This window comes from Sciurus carolinensis, chromosome X (genome assembly GCF_902686445.1).
Source record: "Sciurus carolinensis chromosome X, mSciCar1.2, whole genome shotgun sequence".
NCBI lineage: Eukaryota > Metazoa > Chordata > Mammalia > Rodentia > Sciuridae > Sciurus > Sciurus carolinensis.
The window spans coordinates 118815772-118823532 of NC_062232.1; positions in this window are offsets into that span (position 1 = coordinate 118815772).

Consider the following 7761-nt stretch of genomic DNA (forward strand, 5'->3'; position numbering starts at 1 on the left):
CTTTCTGCTAAGGATTGCTTTAGCGATTCTGGGTTTCTTATTCTTCCAGATGAATTTCATAATTTCTTGCTCTATTTCTGTAAGGTACGTCATTGGAATTTTAATTGGAATTGCATTGAATCTGTATAGCACTTTTGGTAGTATGGCCATTTTGATAATATTAGTTCTGCCTATCCAGGAACATGGGAGATCTTTCCATCTTCTAAGGTTTTCTTTAATTTCTTTCTTTAGTGTTCTGTAGTTCTCATTGTAGAGGTCTTTCACCTCTTTTGTGAGATTGATTCCCAAGTATTTTATTTTTTTCGAGGCTATTGTGAATGGGGTAGTTTTCCTAACTTCTCTTTCTAAAAATTCGTCACTTATGTATGAAAATGCATAGGATTTATGAGCATTGATCTTGTAACCTGCTACTTTACTGAATTCACTTATGAGTTCTAAAAGTTTTCTGGTGGAATTTCCTAGTTCCTCTAAATATATAATCATATCATCAGCAAATCGGGATAGTTTGAGTTCTTCTTTTCCTATTCATATCCCTTTAATTTCCTTGGTCTGTCTAATTGCTCTGGCTAGAGTTTCAAGGACGATGTTGAATAGAAGTGGTGAAAGAGGGCATCCCTGCCTTGTTCCAGTTTTTAGGAGGAATACTTTCAGTTTTTCACCATTTAGAATGATATTGGCCATGGGCTTAGCGTAGATGGCCTTTACAATGTTAAGTAATGTTCCCACTATCCCTATTTTTTCTAGTGATCTGAATTTTATTTTATCTGTATGTTATCTGTATTTTATTGAAAGCTTTTTCTGCATCTATCGAAATAATCATGTGATTCTTAACTTTAAGTCTGTTGATATGGTGAATGACATTTATTGATTTCCAGATGTTGAACCAACCTTGTATCCCTGGGATAAAACGTGCTTGATCGTGATGCACTATCTTTTTAATATATTTTTGTATATTATTTGCTAAAATTTTGTTGACAATTTTTGCATCGATGTTCATTAGGGATATTGGTCTGAAATTTTCTTTCCTCGATGTGTCTCTGTCTGGTTTAGGTATCAGGGTGATGTTGGCTTCATAGAATGAGTTTGGGAGGGTTCCCTCCTCTTCTATTTCATGGAATACTTTGAGGAATATTGGAATGAGCTCTTCTTTAAAAGTTTTGTAGAACTCGGCTGAGAACCCATCTGGTCCCGGACTTTTCTTTGTTGGTAGGCTTTTGATGACCTCTTCTATTTCATTGCTTGAAATTGATTTATTTAAGTTGTGTATGTCCTCCTCGTTCAGTTTAGGTAGTTCATATGTCTCTAGAAACTTGTTGATGTCTTCGAGGTTTTCTGTTTTGTTGGACTATAGATTTTCGAAATAGCTTCTAATTATTTTTTGTATTTCACTCCTGTCTGTTTTGATATTTCCTTGTTCATTCTGAATTTTAGTAATTTGAGTTTTCTCACTCTTTCTCTTTGTTAGTGTGGCTAAGGGTTTGTCAATTTTGTTTATTTTTTTCAAAGAACCAACTATTTATTTTGTTAATTTTTCCGATTGTTTATTTTGTTTCAATTTCGTTGATTTCGGCTCTGATTTTAACTATTTCCTGTCTTCTACTACTTTTGGTGTTGGTCTGCTCTTCTTTTTCTAGGGCTTTGAGCTGTAGTGTTAAGTCATTTATTTGTTGATTTCTACTTCTTTTTTTGAATGCACCCCATGAAATAAATCTTCCTCTAAGTACTGCTTTCATAGTGTCCCAGAGATTTTGATATGATGTGTCTTTGTTCTCGTTTACTTCTAAGAATTTTTTTATTTCCCTCCTGATGTCGTCTGTTATCCATTCATCATATAATAGTGTATTATTTAATCTCCAGGTATTGGAGAAGTTTCTGTTTTTTATTCTGTCATTTATTTCTAATTTCAATCCATTATGATCTGATAGAGTACAAGATAGTATCTTTATCTTCTTGTGTTTGCTAACAGTAGCTTTGTGGCATAAAATATGGTCTATTTTAGAGAAGGATCCATGTACTGCTGAGAAGAAAGTGTATTCGTTCTTTGTTGGATGGTATATTCTATAAATGTCTGTTAAGTCTAAATTGTTGATTGTGTTATTGTGATCTATGGTTTCTTTATTCAATTTTTGTTTGGAAGATCTATCCAGTGGTGAGAGAGGTGTGTTAAAATCACCTGGTATTATTGTGTTGTGGTCTGTTTGATTTCTGGAAATGAGAAGGATTTGTTTGATGTACATGGATGAGCCAATGTTCGGGGCATAGATATTTATGATTGTTATGTCTTGCTGATTTATGCTTCCCTTAAGCAGTATGTAATGTCCTTCTTTATCCCTTCTAACTAGTTTTGGCTTGAGGGCCACATTATCTGAAATGAGGATGGATACTCTAGCTCTTTTGCTGTGTCCGTGTGCATGGTATGTTTTTCCCCATCCTTTCACCTTTAGTCTATGGGTATCTCTTTCTATGAAATGAATCTCTTGCAGGCAGCATATTGTTGGATTTTCCTTTTTAATCCAATCTGCCAGTCTATGTCTTTTGATTGATGAGTTCAGGCCATTAACATTCAGGGTTATTATTGTGATATGACTTGTATTCCCAGTCATTTGACTCATTTTTGTTTTTTGACATGATTTGGTTTCTCCTTTATTTGGCTATTCCTTTAGGCTAGTTCCTCCCGTTGCTGATTTGCATCGTTGTTTTTCATCTCTTCCTCATGGAATATTTTGCTGAGAATGTTCTGTAATGCTGGCTTTCTTTTTGTAAATTCCTTTAGCTTTTGTTTATCATGGAAGGATCTTATTTCGTCGTCAAATTTGAAGGTAAGTTTTGCTGGGTATAAGATTCTTGGTTGGCGTCTGTTTTCTTTCAGGGCTTGGTAAATGTTGTTCCAGGCCCTTCTAGCTTTTAGGGTCTGGATTGAAAAATCTGCTGATATTCTTATTGGTTCTCCCCTGAATGTAATTTGATTCTTTTCTCTCGTGGCCTTTAAAATTCTGTCTTTATTTTGTATGTTAGGTATTTTCTTTATAATGTACCTTGGTGTGGGTCTGTTGTAATTTTGTGTATTTGGAGTCCTATAAGCCTCTTGTACTTGGTTTTCCATTTCATTCTTCAGATCTGGGAAATTTTCTGATATTATATCATTGAATAGATTGTTTATTCCTTTGGTTTGTTTCTCTAAGCCTTCCTCCATCCCAATAATTTTTAAATTTGGCCTTTTCATGATATCCCATAATTCTTGTAGATTCTGTTCATGATTTCTTACCATCTTCTCTGTTTGGCCAACTTTGTTTTCAAGATTAAATATTTTGTCTTCAATGTCTGAGGTTCTGTCTTCCAGGTGTTCTATCCTATTGGTTATGCTTTCTATGGAGTTTTTAACTTGGTTCATTTTTTCCTTCATTTCAAGTATTTCAGTTTTTTTTTTCCAGCATCTCTAACTCTTTATTGAAATGATCTTTTGCTTCCCGTATTTGCTCTTTTAACTGTTGATGGTGTGATCATTTAATGCCTGCATTTGCTCTTTCATCTCCTCCTTCAATGCCTGCATTTGCTCTTTCGTCTCCTCATTCGCTTCCCTGATTGTTTTAATTATGCACATTCTGAACTCCCTTTCTGACATTTCTTCTGCTGTGCTGTCATTGGGTGTTATTGATATAGTGTCTAGGTTTGTCTGGGACATTTTCTTCCCTTGTTTTCTCATATTGGTCAGCTGTCAGTGGGACTCTGAGATATTGCAGATTTCCTCTATTGGCTTATAGTGTCCCTGTAGATTTCCAGTATATCACCTCCCAGCCTTCAGTAGCCTGAAGTCTTGGAGGAACTTGATAATGCAGTGCTTCCGAAGAAAGCTGCCCCTAGCCCACTACTCCGTCCAGGGCTGGGGGCTGGTTCTGCGTGGAAATCCTCTCACTGGGCGGTCCTGCTCCTAGAAGCTGGCTATAGACAGGGCCTACCCCTGCCTGAGGGAGCCAGGCTGCTAGGGGAAAGCCTTTCCCTGTCCTGCCTTGGTCCCAGAAGCCGCCTGTGAGCTGGGGCCCGCCGCTGGGTTCAGGACTTGGGGTTGGCTCTGTGCAGAAAGGCTCTCACTGGGCAGGCCTGATCCAGGAAGCTGGCTGTGAACCCCACCTGCCACTGGAGGGAGCAGGGCTGCTTGGGGAAATCTCTGGCTGCCCTGCCCTGGTCCCAGAAGCTGCCTGTGAGTCAGTGCCTGCCTCTGGGTCCGGGGCTTGGAGTTGGCTCTGTGTGGAAAAGCTCTCACTGGGCAGCCTGCTCCAAGAAGCTGGCTGTGGATCGATCCTGCCGCTGGAGGGAGCAGGACTGCTTGGGGAAGTCTCCGGCTACCCTGCCCTGCTCCGAGAAGCCGCCTATAGGCCGGGGCCCGCTGTTGGGTTCAGGGCTTGGGGTTGGTTGTGTGCGGAAAAGCTCTCATTGGGCAGGCCTCCTCCTAGTAGCTGGCTGTGGATTGAGCCTGCTGCTGGAGAAAGCAGGGCTGCTTGGGAAAGACTCTAGCTGCCCTGTTGTGCTCCGAGAAGCTGCCCCTGTCAGAGCCTGCCACCCAGGCTGAGCTTCACGCAGTGGGAGAGACTCACCCCACAGCTCTATGTTGGTCTGAGTCTCTCAATGCCTCCCCTTCTTGAATCCTGGGTTCTGGAGCGGCAGGAGATGCAGTCACCCTCTAGTCCGCCATCTTGGATCCCAATGTATTGAATGTTAATGAGCTGTCAGGTGGAATCTCCAAGTTTTATGGGACCATATAATCTTCAATAAATAAATAATCAGGCACCATCCCTTTCAGTGGTAATCTTCTTCACAGGTAACGGTTCATACATGCCACCTTTGTAGGAATGGAAATAAAGCTGTAGGCTTAGCATCTAACTAAAACTTGTACCCTGCCATCCTTTTCCAATTGGGAGTCTAGGCTGGCCTGACTTTGCACGGATATTAATTAAGTGCTACCTGTACTACGTGATCTCACTGAAAGGCACTCATAGGGAATTGGAATGATCACAGTTTGTCAGTATGTGATCAGTGGTGTCTTGAGTTGGTGGGGATAGGTGGATAGTTAGAAATTAGGGATAAATGTTGAACTCCACAAAGTTGGAAGGCTCTTGATATAGTAGAATGAACTGTGGTTTCATAAGATGGGCGTTTAGGTTCTGATGGTGTGCTTTGGGTGAAATCACATGACTTATCTACAACCCATGTTTTCATCTATAAAACTGAATAATAGACTGGGTGTGGTGGCCCATGTCTGTAATCCCAGCGACCTGGGTAGCTGAGGCAGGAGGATTGTGAGTTCAAAGTCAACCTGAGCAACTTAGCAAGGCCCTAAGCACTCAACAAGACCCTGTCTCTAAATGAAATATAAAAAAGGGATGGGGATGTGGCTCAGTGATTAAGCACCCCTGTGTTCAATCCCTGGTACCAAAAAACAAAACTGAATAATAGTACCTCTATCAGCATCAAAGGGATGTTTTAAGGACCAAATGTAATACAGTAGAAATATAAAAAAGAATGCTATTATCTATAGCGTTAGCTAGGTTTTCCCCTCTATGATGGATATACCAATTTCACCTTCACAGCTTCATGTATCATCCTTTCAGAGACTGTCCACAGGGACTGCAACCTTACTACACATTGCCTGGTTTCCCATACCTTCCTTTGAAATGTTAGTGGTAGTCTCTGGACCCCATAACTCAAACATCATATATTCCTGCAGAACCAGTGCCACACAGATGATGCCAAGGTCTGCCACCATCTATAGCCAGGATTTATTTGACCATAACTGCAGTGGCTTCTGAGTTCCTGAGTAGCTGAGCATGGTTGAAACAAATCCCGGGTAAATAGCATTCTAGGAACCCCTGTGCAAGTAGGGTGCCCCCAAGGTCTCTTAAATGAGTTTTAACTTCTATATCCTTGAGCTTGTGATGGGTGTGGTTTTTCTGATTCCTGAGATGCCCTCAAGGTATCTTTCCTGTTGTCTTTGTGCAAAATACTTAGCTTCTCTTTAGTAGCTATGATCTCTTCAGCAATCACACCTTCTTTGGCCCCAATTTTATTTACACTTTTCTGGTCAAAGTCCAAGTTTTAAAAATCCTTCAACTCTGCTTTCTGATCCTGATTCTTATTGTAAGCCTGGCTAAAAGATGCCAGCAAAATCCATGCCACTTCCTGAGTGCCATAGTGCCTTGAAATTTCCTCTACCAGAATAATTATGTCATCACTTTTGAATTCAGCTTCACACCAAGTCTCAGGTCATGGGTAAAATGTAGACAATTTCTTTGTGAGAATGTAACATGAGTGGTTTCTATTCGAGTTCCAGTAGAGACCTCACTCCTCCCTGAAACCTCATGAGCCCAGTCTTTACTGTCAGCATTCTGGTCCTCAGAGCTCCTACTGGAATCACCCATGAAGATCTGCTTACAACATTCTAAGACTTCTCCAGTCTCTATCTCCAAATTTTTCCAAATTCTTCCTGCAAACCAGCTCCAAAGATTTCTGAACCATATAGTCAGGTTAGTCTCAGTAACAACCCCACCTCTTGGTACCAATTTCTGTGTTAGTCAGCTGTTCATCACTGTGACTAAAATATCCAACGAGAACAACTTAGAGGAGAAAAAATTTATTTTAGCTCATGGTTTCAGAGGCTCAGTTCATTGTTAACTGACTCCATTGCTTTGGGCCTAACATAAGGCAGAACATCAAAGCAGATGGGCATAATGGAGGAAAGCTGTTCAGCTTATGGTTGCCAGGAAGTGGGCAAGAAGGGTCACAAGGAAGATGAATCCTTCCAGGGCATGCCCACAGTGGCCCAGCTCCTCCAGCTATGCTCTACCAGCCTAGTTACCATCCAGTCAGTCCATTCAAACCAGGATGGACTGTTTAGATTATAGCTCTCATAATCTAATAATTTTACCTCCAAACATTACTGCATTAACACAGGAACTTTGGGAGGACACCTCATGTACAAACCAATACATCTGTATTTAGAGTGTTTGAATCTATTCAATACTAAAGATTAAGAATCTCTTGGGACTGGGGCTTTAGCTCAGTGGTAGAGCACTTGCCTAGCATGTGTGAGGCACTGGGATTGATCCTTAGCACCACATAAAAATAAACAAATAAAATAAAGGTATTCTGTCCATCTATAACAACAGAATAAATAAATAAATAAAAGTCTCTTATTTGTTATGTCACATTTTCTTGATATCATTATGGCTAAGATGTGTAAAATCTGTTGGTTAAATAGTTATACAGATGTGGCAAAATTGAAAGAAAATTCTTTATATAGAGCCAGTTTTCAGGAAGGTGCAGAAAAATCATGTGGCAACCAGCAGCATAGTTAGCAACTAATAAGACTCTACATTATATTTTTAAAGTTACTTATTTGGAACAGTGCTCCAGGAAATCTAATTTGAGATCAATGAAATGTCAGGAAATCAAGGGGCTCAGATGATTAAATATAGTGTACAGATATTAAAAGCTACAGGGATGAAGGGCAAGAACATTATTCTCATTCTGATTAAGAATTGATACACAGACTACTTTTTCTAATGTAGTAGATGTTAATGAAAGCTATATATTTTATTCTACATTTGAACACCAGGTAATTCTGATACATACTTTAAAAATACTGGTCTCAGTCTAGGAATGTAACTCAGTGGTAGAGTACTTGTGTATCCTGTGAGGCCCTGAGTTCAGTCCCCAATGCCTGGGGAAAAAAAGCCACAGACATGTACAACATATATGTATGAAGAA